This window comes from Dioscorea cayenensis, chromosome 1 (assembly GCF_009730915.1).
Source record: "Dioscorea cayenensis subsp. rotundata cultivar TDr96_F1 chromosome 1, TDr96_F1_v2_PseudoChromosome.rev07_lg8_w22 25.fasta, whole genome shotgun sequence".
Classification (NCBI taxonomy): domain Eukaryota; kingdom Viridiplantae; phylum Streptophyta; class Magnoliopsida; order Dioscoreales; family Dioscoreaceae; genus Dioscorea; species Dioscorea cayenensis.
In genome coordinates, this window is record NC_052471.1 from 21,010,986 (window position 1) to 21,031,158 (window position 20,173).

The 20,173-nt window shown below is 36.2% G+C and overlaps 1 non-coding gene across 1 annotated transcript; it reads left to right on the forward strand.

Annotated features, from left to right (window-relative positions):
- The first annotated feature begins 16,807 nt into the window (after window positions 1-16,807).
- LOC120267330 lies at window positions 16,808-16,914 on the forward strand. The gene has a single exon (XR_005538440.1). It is a non-coding gene; the product is annotated as a small nucleolar RNA R71 (small nucleolar RNA).
- Window positions 16,915-20,173: the final 3,259 nt, after the last annotated feature.

Consider the following 20,173-nt stretch of genomic DNA (forward strand, 5'->3'; position numbering starts at 1 on the left):
ACGCACCTATGTCTTCTCAGGATAGAGGAGAGCTCTGCTGTAGCGATCCACACAGGCATGCAGAAATTACCCACACCTTTGTGTTTATCACACGATCACTCACAGGTGTGAGTCCACGGCCCTTTGTACTCTAGGGAAAAATTGCTAAGTCTGTGCAGGAAGACGCACGCCAGTGCGAAAATTACCCACAGGCGTGTGAAACTCACAAGGTCATTTACAGGGGAAAGTCCACGCTCCTGTGCCTTCTCTGGATGAGCTTGCAGTGTAGACCCACGGGTGTGTGGAAAATACCCACGACCGTGTGTTTTCTCTAGATGCCTTTGAAAACTCTGTAGGCTCTGCAGAAAATTCTTGAACATATATACACATTCAGAGCCTGCCCTACTATGCACAATACACCAGCTAAAACATGAAAAACTTGCTCAAATGACCAAATCTTCGCCAAATACATTAATGCACATGATTGCACCAAAAATCCATGAGAAAAACATGGCAATGCATTAAAATATATAGACACCAACACTCGACACCTTATTCATGCAAACACTAAACTAACAACTAAGAAAACAGTAAACACTTGGGTTGCCACCCAAGAAGCGCTTGTTTAATGCCACTAAGCTTGACGTACCTTGTCTTACCTCAAGGGGGTTCATAGATGAAAGTTGCCCTCTTACCTATAGCTTGAAAGCATGAAGAGCAAAGTCTCTTAAAGGTAGAGAGAGAGTTATCGAGCTTAGTACAACCTAGCAATGATTCGTCCAACTTTTTCAGTTCTCGCACAACCCCAAAAGCTTTAGGGTATTTCCGGTGGCGTATCCTTGCCCTATTCATCTTCCTGAGCACCTTCTTCATGATACCCAGAGTAGATGGTACTTCCTCCGTTGAACCAAGCATCATTACTTCCTCGTTGTCCATCTTTTGGTCCGGATTGAGCATTTTCTGCATATATTCATCAATAATCTCATTAGTAGTGTCAAGGAAGTAAAGAGTATCATCAATGTCAAGAGAATATCGCATGGTTTCGGCGAGGCGGTATGTGCGCTTATCATCTCCAACCCTCAGTGTCAACTCCCCGCCGTCCATGTCGATCAATGCCATGGAAGTGTGCAAGAATGGCCTCCCAAGTATCAAAGGTACACTACAAGAAAATTTTATTTTACCCACGACAATTTACCCAGGGACACGTTTCGTGGGTATATACACATGGAATACCCACGGAATAGAAAGGAATTCATAAAATAAAATATATTGAATTTACCTAGGGAATCGATTCGGATTTATCCACGGATTTACCCAGGTACTATACATCCCTGGGTAATTTGTGGGTTAAAAACGTCGATAGTTCGCGCTTGGAAATTACCCATGACATATCCAGGGAATATTTGCGTGGGAGAATTGTTCAGGGGTAATCTGTGGGTAAATATAATATTCCCACGGATTACCCAGTAAAGTTGTTTGTGTGTATTGCAATCGTGGGTAATCCCTAGGTAAATTAAAAGGAATTTAATTTTGCACCATCACCTACAAATTGCCCAGACATGTTATCCATGGGAACATATTCATGGGTAATCCTTCGTTAATCAAATATGTGAACTTTTTGCCTAAATTTTACCCATGGATTATCTAGGGAAATGTTTGTAGGTAAATAGTTATGGATAATCCTAATGTAATAATAATAATTTAAATATAAGATTTTGATACTAAATATTTACCCACAATTTAGGCAGATCCATTTTTATGGAGATTAATTTAAAAATAATACTTAAAATTTTTTTCTTAATATATTATTTCAAATTTTATTTAATTTTATATTTATATTTGATGGAGAATAATATTATCAAAATTGAATTTTAGATTTATATTAACAATCATAATTAAATAAAAAAAAATTAAAAATTATAAAATAAATATAAAAATAATGTCATAATAATTTATTCTATAAATTATTAGAACATCCTGAAAAAGAAGATGATAATAAAAAATCAATTGGATATATAAATTAATCAATTAATTTACAAACTTATGAGAATTACTTCATTTACAAGCAAATAAGATTGTTATTTGCACTTCTATTCAAAATCTCACTAGACAAACAATATAAAATATAAAGAGTACATATATGAAAAAATTTAAAACAAAAACCAATATAGTTAAATATAAACAAAAAATGTAGAGTTACTATTGAGTTCTAAATAGATGCTGATGAATATTAGTCAACTTGTTATTTTATATAAATCAATTTATTACATATAATTTTTATGTGATTATATAATTTTTGATAAACAATTATGTATTGTAATAAATGTTTTTAGAACATTATTATTGACTACTAGCATTATAAGAAAATGAATGTGTTTTTCTTTTTGGCCAATAAATATTTGATTTTAATTATTTTAAAATATATTTATTTGAGATCAGTTAAAAATAAATAAATATAATTATTGTAATTATAATATTTATAATTCTTATCCATATCAAATAATAATATAAATTTCATGATTCAAATTAAAATTAAAATTATAATGGTTTATTTCTCCAAATATTAAATATTAAACAAAACTCTTTTTAAAAAAATAAAAATAAAAAAAACAAAAGAAAATTATAATTAGGCAAATCCCTAATGAAGTCTCCCTCACTCCCTAAGTCACCCAAATCCCTAAGCCACTCACCCTCGTCGCCATGTTCTCCGTCGCATTCACACCGCCGTTTAGGACTCACCGGAGTGACCACCGCTGTTGCTTCCTAAAAGCGCTCTCTTCTCATCTATATCCACCTCTCCGGCGTCCCCACATGCCTAAAACGTCGCTTTGAAGCTTGTCGCCCTTTTCCTCTTTTCTTTGGATCATCTTCGGTTCCTTTACTTCGTCGGCACCGGCAGTATGCCTCACTCCTCAAATATACATATCCAAGAAAGGTTGTCATTCCTCAAATAAACGTCCCATGAATGATGTTTTTTCTTCACATTCTTCAGGTGAAATGGCTTGTTGAGGCTTCGTTGGTGCCATCTAGGTGTTTCCGTCATACAGCTTGCTGTAAATATCACTTGTAGCTCAGCCCTCTGCCGATGGGTTGATGTCTCTCTTTGATCTAGTTTTTCTTTGGCTACTATTAATTGTTAATTTTTTCGATTATGAAGTTTATCTGTTTGATGTTTGTTCCCTTTACTTGCTATCGTTCATTTTTCAGTACGGGAACTTGACCGATTGAGAAACCACTCAACTTTGGCTTGATGAAAAGTTCAGCTTTGTTGTGTTATATTAAAGAATAGAAAGTTCTTTCTTGAATTTTGGGTTGATTTAAGATAGTTTGTTTGCGACATTCTAGCAATGTGACCTGATTATTTGTTGCTAGTATGATTTATGTTCATTGGTTGTGTGACTTGCGTCTGCTTAGTGGAATATTCATATGTTTTTAATGGATGAACAGAGCTAGTAGTTTCTACTGTAGTTGTTTTCTTGATGTTTTAATTCATATAATACAATGGAGATTTTGGAACAGCAATGTTCTTTATCAATAATAAATGAAGATGATGGTATTCAGTTTGCTAATTTGCTGATGCATAGGCACAATTGTTTTTGTACATGAATCACTTCACTGTTTGTTTATCTTCAACTATTCTTTCCATGATGCAAAATATAGTGTTTTTTGGGACATATTTTTTATATGATTATCAATTAATATGATATGAGAAAGCTTAGTTTATTTAACTTCAATTATTATGCTATGATGCACAAAAATAGGACACATGACATAGTGATCCTTCTAGCTTTACTTTTAAAGAAAAATCTCCGGTCTATTTTGTATAAAACTAAGGCATAAGTATAACTTCTCTAGGTAAATAATTTAGGGAGACTATGGTCTAATTAGTCCATGAAGACCACTTTTATACATAACCAACACATTTAACTATGGAGGATTTTCCTTTAAAAGTAAACATTTTACTAGCCCGTGAATAACAATTTTATATGCTATGATGCACAAAAACAGGACACATGACATAGTGATCCTTCTAGCTTTACTTTTAAATAAAAATATCCTGTCGTTTCTGTAAAAAACAATCATTCTTCATGGATTGATTTCATCATAATCTTCCAAAATTTATATACTTAGGGAATATGTTCTCATGTTTTCTCATTATATTTTTAGTGTATGGATTTACCAAAAGGGTTACTGAAATGAATAATGCAGTCAATCTTTACTTTGTATAAATCTTTTTACCAAGTGATATGGTCTCCTTAAAAATTTTCTAGATTATATTCCAATACGGAATAGAAGATAAATTTTTTTAAGACTTCTGGCCACTTTAAGCTTTTTTAGGACTTTTTTCAAAACATTTTCCTCATTCTAAACATTTCATTAGTTCTTGAATGGCTTTTTCATGTGCTATGGTGCATAGAAATAGGACACATGCCACAACAATCCTCCAATCTTTATTTTTAAAAGAAAATTTTTCATAATTAACTATCGATTCTAACAATTGCTGGATAGAAAAAAGTCAAGAAAGCTCAAATCCTCTCACCAATGTGCTAACAATTCTATCAAAATGACTGTAAACATTATGATAACAGTCAATAGCAAGTCTCTTTATTTGTTCTTATTTTTTTTCTTAACTTCAAGCTGAATTCTTTATTTCATTGTACAGCTTGTTGAAGTTGCGTTTTTCATAAATTTTGTCATTTTTGTTGGAAAGGAAATATGTTTATTGTTCCCTTTTAGATTTGCAAAGAAATAAATTTCTGGGTTTATTTATTGCAGGGCAATGTTATTTCAACTCCAGAGTTTCTTGGGACAATCTTGCCTGGAATCACAAGAAAAGGTATAATTCAAGTTGCTCGGAATCAAGGATACAAGGTAATTTGTTTCTAATATACGTATACACACACTATAAACGTATAGCTTCTTCGCAGCCATTTTTCTTTGTTTCATAAAAAAACTTTTTGTACCATAACAATGGCTATTTCAAATGTTGGTTTTTAGTATTTTGATTGCACTCTAATAATCATATGGAAGGATTCTGAAGCATATAATCTAGTAGGCTTCATAAAGACTAACAGAAAATCATTTACATATAGTTTAATGATCCAAATTAAACCATAAAAACTTACTCGGAAGGTCAATCATAAAATAAAGCTTAATATGGAGAAAGACACTTTTTGAGAATTTTTAGGGAGTAATTTTCGCTGTTGGTCCGGAGGTGACAAATAACATACTTCTAAATCAGTAAATAGAAGTGCTCACGCCCTAACTATCGATAACTTGTCGTAATGCTTTCAAAGCAAGATCAACCCACACATTTACCTTGTTCGGTTGCAAGTCTTTTTATTAAATTATAAAAAAGTTGCAATGTATACATTACAATTGAATCATAAGTGACACAGAGAATGGAGAAAGTGCATGGATAAAGAAAACACTCTCAGATTTACAATTTGCAGTGCTTGAATAAGAATACCATGAAGATTCTCCACCTACAGATCTCAACTCCTGCAAAAGAATTCCATAATACACACCCGATCATTAGTCTATCCGTCTTTGACCATTTGGTCATAATAAATTGCACATGCAAAATCAAACATATTATACTAGTTTTATGGCTGCCCATGTGATGCACGATTGACACGAGTAAATCAACAGATCAAGAAAATACTTATATTTTTAGATCTCATTTGTGACTAAATTATGGTAGTAGAGTAATTGTCTGCTTAGGATTTAAAAAATCATAAATGGTGCTCCACTTCTAAAATCACTTGGAAGTCGGAGGTCATGGTTGAGGTGGATTTTTTAATAGGTCTTAAACGTTGTCAGTGTCATGGTTACTGCGGAGATCTGAACCATGATTGGATGATGATACCCAACATTTCAACTATTTGTGATGAGTAAAATTAAATGTTTATATATTTAAACCCACTATTCTTATCTTCTAAATATATGCATGATTCTTAGTGGACACATACACAATCTGAACAAGTACTTGGCATAGCTGACAGGCGGATAATGGACATCTCTAGGAGGGTAACATGAGAATTAATGCAGATACACCTGTAATCTGAGTAGGTAACCTAAGAATTAGAATGACCACAACTGTAATTTACTACGTCACTGAAACTTCTGAGCAAGCAAAACTTGCCTACTCTTTCTAGCATCTAAACAAGTAGAGTAAAATTCAAATTAGGTAGGCCTGTAATATGAGCAAGTAGTAATTACCTCTATGCAGGAAACAACTCATGCTCCCTCCTCAATATCTTAACCATAAAATTGTTATGCTAACTCCCATTTCTTTTCTTTCTTTACCTATTCGGCTTGAGATCAACTTGTCAATGCAAAATATCCTTGCCAAGATAACAATCAAAGAGAAATCATGGATTTGTTTTAGTAAAGTTTCTTCTGTTCTACAAAGTTTGTGGATCTCAATCGCTTTAATTGTTTTATAGAACTCAATTCATCTACTCAGTTGCCAAATGTCTGGCAGTAAACATTTGTACTTTATGAGATATCGCTTAGTACTTGCATGTGCATAGTTGACGATATTGAGACACTTGTCTATAAAATTTAGAATATTCTCTAGACTGAAGTTTTCAGTGTTAACGGAAGATTCGTTGTGCCCATATACTATTGTTTTGTCTCACTTTTGAGATTAGTCATGTAACAAAAATCAAATATATTGATACATTCTTGTCTTCATATGCAGGTAGCATATGTATTAGGTCAATTGCAGAACAAGGCTGCTACTGCTGCATTATCCAGAGATCCTCGAAATGCAAATGAGCACCCCATGAGTCGGGACATGAAGTCTGCGAAGCACTAGGTTCAATAGCGGTATTATCACATCATGCTACTTGATATTAATACATCCTTTTTTCTCTCATCATTTACGATTCATAACTCTGAGTTTTTGAAATTGTATTTTTCATTCTAACAATGTAATAGCTAGCGTAGATCCAACCCCAATAACAATGCCTGTACTGAACTTCTCAAATATACATATCCAAGCAAGGATGTCATTCATCCAAGCTTGAGATGTAGTGAAACTAAATGGATTAGCCTTAATAAGGCTTTTGCACGTGTCAGATTATGATATAAACCTGCTGCTCTTTTTATATATCAATTTAAATCCAATTTGGAATTCCCATATAAAATCAAGCATCTTAACCCCAAATTGCAATACCTGACCTACTAAAATTCTTTAACATGTTTTCGTTGTATTTTGAAATTTTAAGAAAGAAAATATTTGTTTTTGCTTTTGTTTCTTTTACATGATGGTGATGATGAAAGGCAAAGTGATTATATGATTAGCTAGATGTCTATATCTTTGAGTGAACATTAAACTGGTTTAATTTACCAAACTTATGAATGAATGTCCCGGAAGAGAGGACCAAGTGTGGAACAGCTTTTTCTTTACTTGCATAGGGTTCCATTTCCCACCTTGGGGCTTGGAAGTGGTGGCCGATAACAAGTAAACCAAGAAAAGTATTTGTTTGATTAGTATTTAACCTCACTGACCAATAACAAAGAAAAAATATATTTTTGATCTGGTTAAATTGGTGGTATACATTTCATATTATTATGATATATATCATAATAAATATATTATGATATATGTTTCATATATAAATATAGTTTTACCAGCACATGAACTTAAAACTATATCGCTTCATATTATTGTGAGGCAAATCACTAAATTTTTCTCGTGTTTTTTTTTTATCTGGTTAAATAAGTTTTTCAATTGGTCGGTTGAATTTGTTTTTCAAAGAAAAGTATCATATGATTTTGATTGAGTTGGTATTAATTTAAATATATTTTTAAAAAGTAAATCTATATTTTATAATTAATGATGGTGTTATTTAATGTTTATTATTATATTTAATTAATTGAGATAGGTGAGATAATCTTCATCTTTTAGTTTTGATATTAAATATTGATAAACCATAGATTGGTACCTTAGGTTTTGACTTAACATAGGAATGAAATAAAGGACAAATCATTATCTCTTTTTAAAGGATTTTTCATTTCATTTGGGGTTTTATATTTGTTAATACTTTAGTTTGGTTGGTTGTATCCTAGCTATGATGTAATGGATTTGAATATAATATTAAAATAAGTTGAGGGAAAAGGAAAGAAAAGCGAAATGGATGACTGGATTTGTGAGAACCAATCAATAGCATTTATTTAACTTGATTAATTCTGAACATTTCTTTAATTTTTTTCTTTATCTTTTTAAATCTTTATCAATCTTCTTTATACTTTTTTTTATCAATTTTCTTTATTACTTCAAATAGACTCTTTATTATTTTTACCTATCTTCTGGATACTCTTAAATCTTTAATGATTTTTTGAATCCTACTTATCTTATATCTTATCTTAGGAGTGTTATTGCTAAAACATGATTTACATGCTTGTAGGCATCTACAAGAGAAAGATTAGGCAACTATATAGGAGTGCCTACCATATTAATGGCTGCCTAGTGCGCTTAATGGCCAATTTGTTCTAGCTGTTTATTTATTAATTATTATTATTTTTTGTTGTTGTTGTTTTTTTTATTTATTTATCTAAACTTTTATATTTTTCCAAAGTTTAGTGTGACAAAACAATTCACTTTCTTTATAGTAAAGAAGTAGCATCCTTTTCTGCAAGTTGAATTGGGAAAGCACTAGAGGTTCCACTTTATTCTAAGGTTTGATCCCCATTAAATGGATCAAGGACATACACACAAACACAGGTCTCATGGCTTCTTTATATTACTTTTCAACATTTTGCCTTTCCTTTTCTCAGTATTCTAATTCCAGCCTCTTCTTATGGGTATTGTCAAGCATCTTCACTGCCCATAATACAACCAGTTTGGTAACATCCTAAAAGTTCATCCAAAAAGAATTCAGAATTTCAATTGCAATTGCACTCAAATCACGAATATATTTTACATAATATATATTAAAAATATACATTCATATAGTTTTTTTAATATTTTTACATAATATTATATGAGTGCGTGTGTGAATATTGAATTGTAACTAGATTTTTGTAGTAAAAAGGAAAAGGTATGAGATTTTTTAACTTGATATTATATTATATTTTTTTCTAATGAGCTTTTAAAATTTTGAAAAATTCTGATCTTAAATTCCGGAAAAATATTTGGAGTTCTTCCAAAAAGATTTGATCTTTTATTTAATTTTTATGTTTTTACAAAAGTTTGCACTTTAACCCATGGAAAAATCAATTATTTTCCAAACAAGTGTAAGAGTGTAAGTAGGCAAAATACCCATTTTTATAGGGTATTAATCCATTTACAGGGTTTTATATGAAAAACCCAGCCTCTTCTTTGTTCATTCTTTTGACCTCTTTTAATAAATGTGCTTTTTATTATAATCAAAGTGGTACTAATTAATGCTATGTTCATGTATTTTTGGCATCTATCTTTAGATGATTGACATAAGGACTATTTTTCAGTATTAGGAGGGAATTTACTAATGTTATGTTGATTTTTGCCGTATTTGTAGAGGAAATAAAATGAGAACTGATCAAGACTGGATGTATAACAGACTTGTAGATGGGCGTAGATACATTAATCCTGAATTTTTGGTTGGAGTTGAGTCATTTGTTGAATATGCTTGTCATCAACCAGCATTTATGGATTGTGATAAAATAAGGTGTCCCTATTGTAAATGTCAAAACCGAAGGTATCTTTTAACTGATGAAGTCAAGTTGCATCTTACTAGAGATGGATTTGTCAAGGATTACTATGAATGGGTTTGCCATGGGGAACCTTTAGATATATCAAATCCTATGCAAACACAATGTAATTCATCTTTTACAGGAGAAGTAGAAGGATCAAATCTATATCGCAACATGGTCATGGGTGCCATTGGTTCTAATTTTGACACAAATTATGGTGAAAATGAGGAGGAAACACCAAATCCAAAATTTCAAAGATTATATGCCATGCTTCAAACAGCCGACGAGCCATTGTGGGCAGGTTGTTCTAAGCACTCACAGTTGTCAGCTATGACAAGATTGTTGAATATCAAATCTGAGTTTCATATGTCTGAGAAGTGTTATGATGCAGTATTGCAATTAATGAATGAAGAATTACCAACGGATAATAAATTGGTTGGTAGTTTTTATGAAACAAAGAAGTTTGCTGCAGAGTTAGGTCTTCCTTGTGAGAAGATTCATTGTTGTAGTAATGGATGCATGATATACTGGAATAGCGATATTGATAGAAGAATTTGCAAGTTTTGTGATCATCCTCGATATAAAAATAGACAAAGAGCATCTCCAAGAGGGAAAATTGATATACCATATCAAAATATGTACTATTTTCCTCTTACACCCAGACTACAAAGATTGTATGCTTCAGAAGTTACAGCTAAGTATATGAGGTGGCATGATGAACACAATAAAAAAGATGGTGCTATATGCCATCCATCTGATGCAGAGGCATGGAAACATTTTGATCGAACAAATCCGTCTTTTGCATTAGAGGCTCGAAATGTAAGACTGGGATTATGTACAGATGGATTTCAACCATTTGGGCAATCAGGGAAGTAATATTCTTGTTGGCCTATTATTGTGACACCATATAATTTAAACTCCTACTATATCCCAAGTTTGTAATGATCCATTTGATGCAATAGCTAATGGAGGTAGACTTCGCATCGTGGTTGTGAATGGATTGTAAGTATTCTTTTTTTTTTAAAATATGATTACATGTTATAATATATGAACACATTTAGATGTTTATAATTATAACAGGTTAGAACCCTCTAGCAAATGTTCACGTGTGGTAACAAAGGTATTCAAGCAAAAGGTGGACACTAATGGCTACATATGGAAAACAATTTCACAAGCTACAAAAGATTTTTATTTTGAGGAGTTTAGGGTATTTTTATTTTGAATTCAAGTTATTTATTTCATTCCATTTTCATTGTGGAATATCAATAAGTTTATTGTTTTGTAGAAGCATTGTGTGTGGGATTCTTCAATGGAGGCTCAAGTGAAGGTGGCATGGGTTGTGAAAGCTTCACAACGATACAGTGATTTTTTGTGAGATATAAGAAATTCTGAAAAGAAACCAAAATACATGTCTAATGATGTTTGGAGACATTGGAAAGCCTCTTGGGATAAACCTGAATTTAAGATGAAACGAGAAAAAAATTCAAATAACCGAAGGAGCATTGCAGGACCATCATCTCATACTGGAGGGTCAATATCAAATGTTGAACATGGCAATATAATAAAATTAACTTGCATGTTATATGAGTTTACAATTGTTGTAGTATAAGGTAAAGTACTTTATTTTTATTTATGTCTAAAATTACATTTGCTTTTATTGTTAACTAAATGATTATATCTAGTCAAAATGTATATGTTGTCAATGTTATAAGCATCTTCATTAGGATGAATGTGTTCACACCATGAGTGGTTATATTATTTATTACTACTAAAAAAAGCATGATGGACAAACCTTGTTTACATATATATTAATGTCTAAAATTTCATATGTTTTTTTATTCTTAACTAAATAATGATAGCTAAAAGCGTATATTTTTGTTTATGTTATAGGCATCTTCATTAGGGCCGTATGCCTACACCACATGAGTTGTTTCTTTTTTTACTCATACTAAGAAGCATGATGGGCAAACTTTTTATTGATGAAAAAAATCAAAATCACTCAATGTAAGTTTTTAAAGTCTTTTAAATCATTAAGATTTTTCATTTTTCATAGTTTATTTGTAATTATCTATTTACTTATTTTATATTATGCATATAGGATAAAGTATTGAGCTTGAGAGAGGCACCTCAAACAATTTCTGGATCTAGAAATGATAATTCTCAACCAATAGATGAGGTTGCACTTTATTATGAGGCAGTTGGTGGTGAAAAAAAGAGAAGGGTGTATGGTCTTGGATCTCAAGCATCTTATTATTGTGGTGGTAATACAAATGCAAGCAAATCAAGTACTAGCGCTTTTGAATCACAAAATCAAGAGGAGCTTCAAAATGAGTTGGCAATTATGAAGAAGAAGATAGAGGCTCAAGATAATTTCATAGTTGATTTGAAAAGAACAATTGAGATGTTGTGTAATCACATCGGTATGCCTCCTCTACATGGAACACAAAATGCAAGTAACAATCAACAAAAGGAGAGCGAAGGGACTAGAGATGGAGATGGAGATGGTGGTGAAGATCCTTGACTTTTATAAATATTAGTGCTTTAATTGCTACTTTTTTTTTTGCTTGTCAAACTTTTGGTATTTCTTTGTATTGTTACTTGTTGTTGATGTCTTACATTCTTATGTAGTGGTATTATTGATATCCTAAATACTTATAGATTCCTATATTTTATTTATAGTATAATTTATAAAAATATTAGAGATTGCTATTTTTAAATTATATTGAATTTGGGATTGAATGGATGTAGGTTCAATTAATTGCTTATTGAATTCCCAGGAATTTTAAAATTTTAACATTAGAATTACCCAGGTATTACACAGGGAATCTACATAATTCACAAAACCGTTACCTAGGGATTACCCATGGATTTTATATTATTAATAGGATATTTACCTACGGTTTATCCAGGGATTTTCTATTATTAACGATATATTTACCTAGTAGTTACCCAGGGATGTTTCGTGGGAACATTTACCCAGCGATTCCCCAGGGATTAATCCATGGGTAATTCCTGGTATTTTATTAAATCCCAGGAATTAATTAGCTAGGGATATCAATTATGCACCCGGAGATTGATCTGTGAGTAATTTACCTAGGGATAAGAAATTTCGTGGGTAATGTTTTACCCACGAGCGATTTAGTTAGGGCCTCAAATCCCTGGGTATTTCCTGTGTAAACAGATTTACCCAGGGATTTTTATAGTGTTACCCACAAAATTGTCCGTGGGTAAATTGCTACTTTCTTGTAGTGGTACATCCGCATCCTCATCGACATCCAACACTGCAAAGTCTACAGGAAGAATGTACTTGTCCATGATAAGTGCTTGTTCGATAAGAATATGAAGTGTTCTTTCCTTATGATGAGCATTACATTTATTGGATTTTAACGCTAATATGTGTGTATTTATGTTACTTTCATGCAGATAGGGTTGTGAGGCCAAGTATTAGAGAAAGAAGCCAATGTGGATCGTAAATGCACCATTTGTAGGAAATCTTGAGAAGGTTCAAACGCTACAACATAAGTCGGGTTCGAAATGTGGAAATGTGTGCAAACCTCCTTGTATTCAAGTTAGAATAACGATTTGGAGTGGCACAAGGGCAATCACATTCAAGCATTCAGGCATGTGCATGTATAGTAAGATATCCACCAACATGTGCATTGTTGAAGAAGCAAAGCGATCTATGACATAAACGTGTGCCCGTTTACGTTACTTCGATGAAAGTATGGATTCGGGAGTGTTTCAGGATGGTACTGTAGCGTAACACTGTAGTAGAACATTGCAGCAGGTACTGTTCACAGTCAGCCGAAGAAGGATGAAAACAGAGAATCCACACGGACCTGTGGAAATTCCACACGCCCCTGTGAAAAATACACACATGTACCCACATGGGCGTTTGGATTCCCGATTCCAGCCCTATTTAAGACCGATTTCAGCCCCGATTTCAGGATTCTTTTCTGTCTTTTCCCTAACGGCCGTGTGAAAAATACACACGGGTACCCACACGGACCTCTGGAAATTCCACGTGGCGGCTAGGGTTTAGAGAGGTATTGGCTAAGGATTGGGAGAGGTTCTACGGCTCCGACATCGCGCTCCGTTTGGAAGAAGGTTAGTGGGAGAGCTTTCATCGGCACCGATCTGGCGAGGTGTATCCTAGGCTGGACAAAGGGACGCTTGGACGAGTAGAGGACTCTCCACGAGACCATCGCCACGAACACCGAGGGGGTTTTCTATGGATTCTTTGTACATTTGATTTCATTGATTGTAATTAGCACCATGGAGAGCTAAACCCCCTAGTGGGTGCTTGGATATATTCGTTTCATTGAACCTTTTTATTATGCTTTCAATTAATTGATGTTTTATTTTGAGTTCCAATCTTGAATGCTTGATTGTATGAATACTCCCTTAGAGTAACACTAGGGTTGAGAGTTCTTGTTGGTAACTCTTGTGAGTGAGTGACACACCACGAGAGTTAGACAAAGATACTTTTCTCCGGCTTTTACACTGATATGTGTGTTTTTATGTTACTTTTATGCAGGTTGGGTTGTGAAACCAATTATGAAGGAAAGAAGCCAATGTGGATCACAATGCACCGATTTTGGAGGAAATCTTGCTAAAGTTCAAACGCGAAGATATGAGTCGGGTGCGAGATGCTAGAGTGTGTGCCAACCTTCCCGTATTTGAGTTAGCACAAATGTGTGCCCATTTATGTTACCTCGATGAAAAGTGGATTCGGGAGTATTTTTGGCAGAAAATGATAGTTTCAGAGAATCTGCACGGCCGTGTGAAAATTACCCACGCCCGTGCGGAAATTCCACAGGGGCGTGTGAAAAATCCACAGGACCGTGTGGATGCCCGATTCCAGCCCTATTTAAAGCCGATTTCAGCCCCGATTTCAGCATTGTTTTCTACATCTTTTCCCCAACTTGAGAGAGGATTTCGGCTAGGGTTTTGGGAGGTATTAGCTAGGGTTTTGGAGAAGTTCTACGGCTCTGACATCATCATTCCTTTGGAAGAAGGTCGGTAGGGGAGCTTCTGTCGAGGCGTATTCTATACCGGACAAGGGAATCCTTGGACGACGAGTAGAGGACTTTCCACAAGACCATCGACATGACTATCGAGGGGGGTTCCCTATGGATTCATTGCTTTTACATTCTATTTCTTTGATTGTACTTAGGTCCATGGAGAGCTAAACCCCTAGTGGGTACTTGGGTATTTGTGAACCCTAGGATGTATTTGTTTCATTGAATCTCTTTATTATGCTTTCATTTAATTGATGTTTGTTGTGAGTTCCAACCTTGAATGCTTGATTGTATGAACATTACCCCTAGAGTGACACTAGGGTTGAGAGTTCTTGTTGGTAACCTTGTGAGTGAGTGACACACCACGAGCGTTAGACAAAGCTAGGTTGGAGAGGGTTGAGAGGGTGAGTCGAGAGGTACAGGAGCGTACCCTTTTCTCCTCCGACGTGATCGATTCTACCTTCCTTCCTTGAGTTCTTTACGACCATAATAGAGTGAATGGTCTAAGGGATGACCCTCCTCTGGGGCTTAGTTGCGGGTGCAACGGAGTGAAGCGTTAAGGTGATCTTAGTATCTAGGGCTTAATCATAGTTAGGCACCTTCCACCTCGACCAAAGGGTTAGGTCTATAATTAGGAAGAGATTTATCACTTGGAATCCCTAGAGCTCATTGCAACTCTATTCGAGTGCGAGGTTGAGAGGTTATCTAATCTTTCCTCCGGGACATGTATAGAGTAAGGCATAGTTGACCTTAGATTTGGGACTATGTATTTAAGGATTTTCACGACTCACCATTGCATTGATTAGGAAGCATAATAGAGGGTTCTTGCACTTCAAACGATTGTCCTAGGTGGAGCATTATCCGAGTACCCCATCTTTATCGATTGCCTTACCTCCTCCTTTACTCGTGCTCTCTTACTTTGTTGTTTTTTTACTTTTTAAGAATTGAATCATTGTCACACTTATCACTCATCGATCTTTCACATAGCTAAGAAGCGAATTAAGTGTTTTAATTTCCTACTCCCTGTGGATTCGATACCCGCTCATCCGGGATTATTATTTCGACAAACCCGTGCACTTGTGGGATATATGCAAGGGACCTTGTCGACATTTGGGACAATACCTTAATAAAGGGAATGTTGATATAGAGTTGCTTAAAACAAACTCGAGAACTTCTTATCTTTGATTCATCCCCTTGGTCATTCTTCAATTTAGAGGGATAAAGGGATTCTTGCCTTGAAAGGTTGGGGTGCCACCTCTTTCTCATTGCTTCCTCTTTCCTCAACCTCCTAGGACCTCGTGTGCATCTACATTGCGCTTCTCACTCGGAAGCCTACCCCTCAACCTCACGATCACTTCTTAATGTGATCACCTTCACATACTCTCCGGGGATTGGTCTCGAGTATTACTCGGCAAGCTTCCTTGTGGTCTCTCCGATAGAGACTTCGCAATTTTCCCCAGTTGATTCTCAAGATTGTGCAAGTGGTGTGATTGCGAAATGTAGCCTTGACTGATTGAAACATTATATCCAATGATTGCACAAATCTACTCAAGGCCTTATCTAAATCGGTCATTTGGGTTTCCAAGCCTGAAATTTGGTTCTCCATGTTTTGGGATTGATGCTGTTGGAAACCTACTGGTGCCATAGCCTTTTGTAGTCCTTGGTTGCTCCACGAGAAATTGGGATGATTCTTCCAACCCGGATTATAGGCGTTGCTATATGGATTCCCTTAGTTCCTCATTGCATTACCCACAAAATCGACTTTCTCCACTGAAGATGCATCACCAATAGAGATCGGGCAATCGGAGGAAGCATATCCTCCACCACACCCGGTGCAAGTAGTCACGACTGTCACTCTATTAGAAGTTAGAAGGTCTAACTTCTTACTCAATGATTCCACTTGAGCCGACAATGAAGTTAATGCATCTATTTCATGGAGCCCATCCACCTTTTTCCTTTCTCGCACATTCCACTGATAATAGTTCATGGCCATGTCTTCTACTAACTGTCAGGCTTCTTCCGGGATTTTACTCCCCATTGTACCTCCTGCGACGACATCTAACAATTGCCTTGTACTCGGATTCAACCCATTGTAGAAAGTTTGAATAATCATCCATTCGGGAAATCCTTGTTGTGGGCACCTCCTCAAAAGATCCTTGAAGCGCTCCCATGTCTCAAACAATGACTCTAACTCCATCTGCACAAACGATGATATCTCATTGAGAAGCTTAGCCAACTTCCCCGGAGGAAAGTATCTAGCAAGAAAGGCTTTCGACCATCTCATTCCGGTCGTGATGGAGGCCTTGGGCAAAAGAATGTAGCCACTTCTTGGCTCTTCCCTTGAGAGAGAATAAGAAAGCTCGACAACTCTCCCTCTACCTTCAAAAGACTATGTTCATCATGCTTCTAAGCCATGGGTAGAGGAAACCTTCATATATGAGCGCTCGTGAGGTAAGACAAAAGTACGTCAAGCTAAGTGATATTAAACAAGCGCTTCTTTGGAGGAAACCCAAGTCTTTATTGTTTTCCTAGCTTTTATTTTAGTGTTTGCATGAATAAGGCATTAAGTGTTGGTGTCTTGATTCTTAGATGCTTTTGCTATGATTTTCTCATGGACATTGTGGCGTTATCATGTGCCTAATCATGTGTGGCAAAGAATCTTGGTCGTTTGAGCGTGTTTTTCATGTTTTCTCTAGTTAAAATTACATTATTAGGTAGGCTCTGAGTGTATATTTGTGTTCAGGAATTTGCTATAGAGCCTGCACACGGGCATGCGTTTTCATTTAGAGATCATCCAGAGATGGCACAGTGGCGTAGACTCGCCCCTGTGAGCGACCTTGTGATAGTCCACGCCCGTGTGGGATTTTCGCAAGGGCATGTGTTTCTCTGCAGAGACTTAGAGATTTTTCCTGAGAAGACACAGGGCATGGACACATCCTTGTGGATGATTCTGTCAACAAATCCACAAGTGTGGGTAATTTCCGCATGCTTGTGTGGTTCTCTGCAGAGAATTTCTCCTCCATCCCTAGAAGACACAGGGGCGTGTGTTTTCCCTTATGAATTGCCCAGTAAGGATCCACGCCCGTGTGGATTTTATGCAAGGGCATGTGAAACACTTAGAGAATTTTCTCAGTTGGAAAGAGAAGCCACAGGAGCGTGCGTCTTCCCCTGTGTGTCGGGCATACGGGCATTGGAAGTTTCCACACGCCCATGTGGATGTGTTCAAAGTAAAGGAGTGTTATCCCGAGAGTGCACAGGGATGTGCGTCTGCCCTTGTGGATGCTCTTTTGGAGCCACATGGGCATGGGTAATTTCCACACGCCCGTGTAGATGTACAGAACGTCAAGAGGTGCTAGTTTCCTTTAAAGTCTCATCGTGTTTCTTTATTCTCACACTCCTAATAAATAAGAGAGTGCACTCTTTCCCTCTCCCGACCTCGCACCATAATTTTAGATGGTTTTTTACTTGTTTTTCCGGCCTATTCCAAGTTCTACATCTTCAACTTGTCTGTAAACCCTCTTTCCTTCTTTTCTTCATCAATTCTTGATTTTAATCAATCAAACTAGTGAATGTGGCTTCGTTTCTACAATTAGAAGGGGTATGTATGCTTAGGGAAGAAATTAGAAGAGATTTAATGATACATTTGTGAGTTTTTTAGGCGTGACGTGATGCGGTTTTCACGCCCGTGGATCCACATGCGTGTGGCAATTCCACACAACCATGTGGATTTCTGCTGTATTATTCTATGAGCTTCATTGATCGATTGTTCTTTAATTTCTATAGATATGGCATCTCGGTCAAAGAGGCAAGCTGAGAAACGTCTGCGTGAATCATCACCGAACCCTAATAGATGGAATTCATGATTCCTGAGTCATCGGGCTTGATTTTTAGAGATTGGCAAAGCTAAGGTTTTGGACAAACACGTTTTCCCGATATGGATACAGTGAGAGAGGTTAATGGGACAGGTGACATGGTAAATGAGATAGAGGAGATGCTTCGGTAGGCGGATGGAGTTGGTTGTTAGCCATACGGTATCCCGTGATTCGTATGTTGACGCTCGAGTCATGTATCATCATTCGAGTTCGACCGCTCTTATTCTAGTTTTGATAGTGTAGACACTATACGGGTTTAGGGACACTTTCGAACAACATCACTGCATGTCGATCCACCAAATTCTCAATTAGACTTGGACTTTATGATGCGGCATTCACGGACACAGATGACTACGAGCAATTACCTGTGGATTACCCTGGCTCGTTGACACCGGATCCTGTATACAGAGACCTATGTGGACAAGGGCAGTATAAACCCAGGGTGTCTAGGGCCACATATCTCTCCCAGCAGAATTATAGGTCTTACTACGCCGATTCGAGTATGTTAGTTAGCATGCGTGGTGATATCTACGGTGTGTTCAGTGACAGGTAGCTTCGATATCTCTATTCGATGGTACTAAGTGCACGCGATGCACCTAGGACATCATCGCAGCAAAGTATATAGGGATGACAAGGAAGTATGTCGGATTAGGAGTGATATTTTTGGGCACCTACATCACGAGAGCTGGTTATGGGTATGGGTTTTCTTGTGACGTGATTCGAGGAAGCGAGGAAGGCAAAGTATACACCTTGGCCATAGAGATGATGATGTTGATGGGGATGGTTCGCAGGGTTCAGCCGGGAGTGTATGCTTTGATTACACCCATCCCAGAGATAGCCACGGATGTGGGTGATGATGCCGAGGGTTCTCAACCTTCCCAGAGCCTCGGCCCACTGCGATGGAGACCAGGGTACCTCCTGCGATGCAGGGAGGCATTCCGGTGTGCATGTTTTCACCATCTTAAGCCCATGATCAATTTGCAAGGCTCAAGAGTGCGGTAGTGGTGCTACGGATCGAGATCACCGAGGGTTAAATGAGGCGCTAGTGCGCGGCATGTGGAGGTGATAGCGCATTTCGATACGTTCTGACAGCCGATCGATCCACCTATTTACCACCGCCCGTTGCAGTGAGCAGGGCTGCACCGGATGACACAGACGCTTGATGCGTCTTTGCTTTGCTTTATGTTTATATTTTTCATCTTTCTTTCTTCATTTTAATTTGGACTTGTATAATTAGAAAGGATCTTCCTTCTGAGTTTATCTTTTATTTTTTTATCTCAAAGTTTGTATTTCATTGCCTTCTCTTTTATATACTTGATTTGTTTTTATTGAGCTTCATTTGAACCCCTTGTGTATGTGTATAAATATTCTTGTTAGTATGGGAATTGAGAACTAGTGGAACATGCAGCTTAATGTGGTCCGTGTATACTTCACAACCTTTTGGAACTTCAACCCAAGGTTTGTAACATTAGGAGTCGGGGAGTATTTTTCAATTGGCCACTCCCACTATTTGCTTGATTGCTATACTTTCTATTGTGCTTGCATATGTATATTGGGCCCCAATGTAGATCTTAAGTGTGGGGAAAAGTTCACTTTCGCATGTCTTTTATGAGTTTT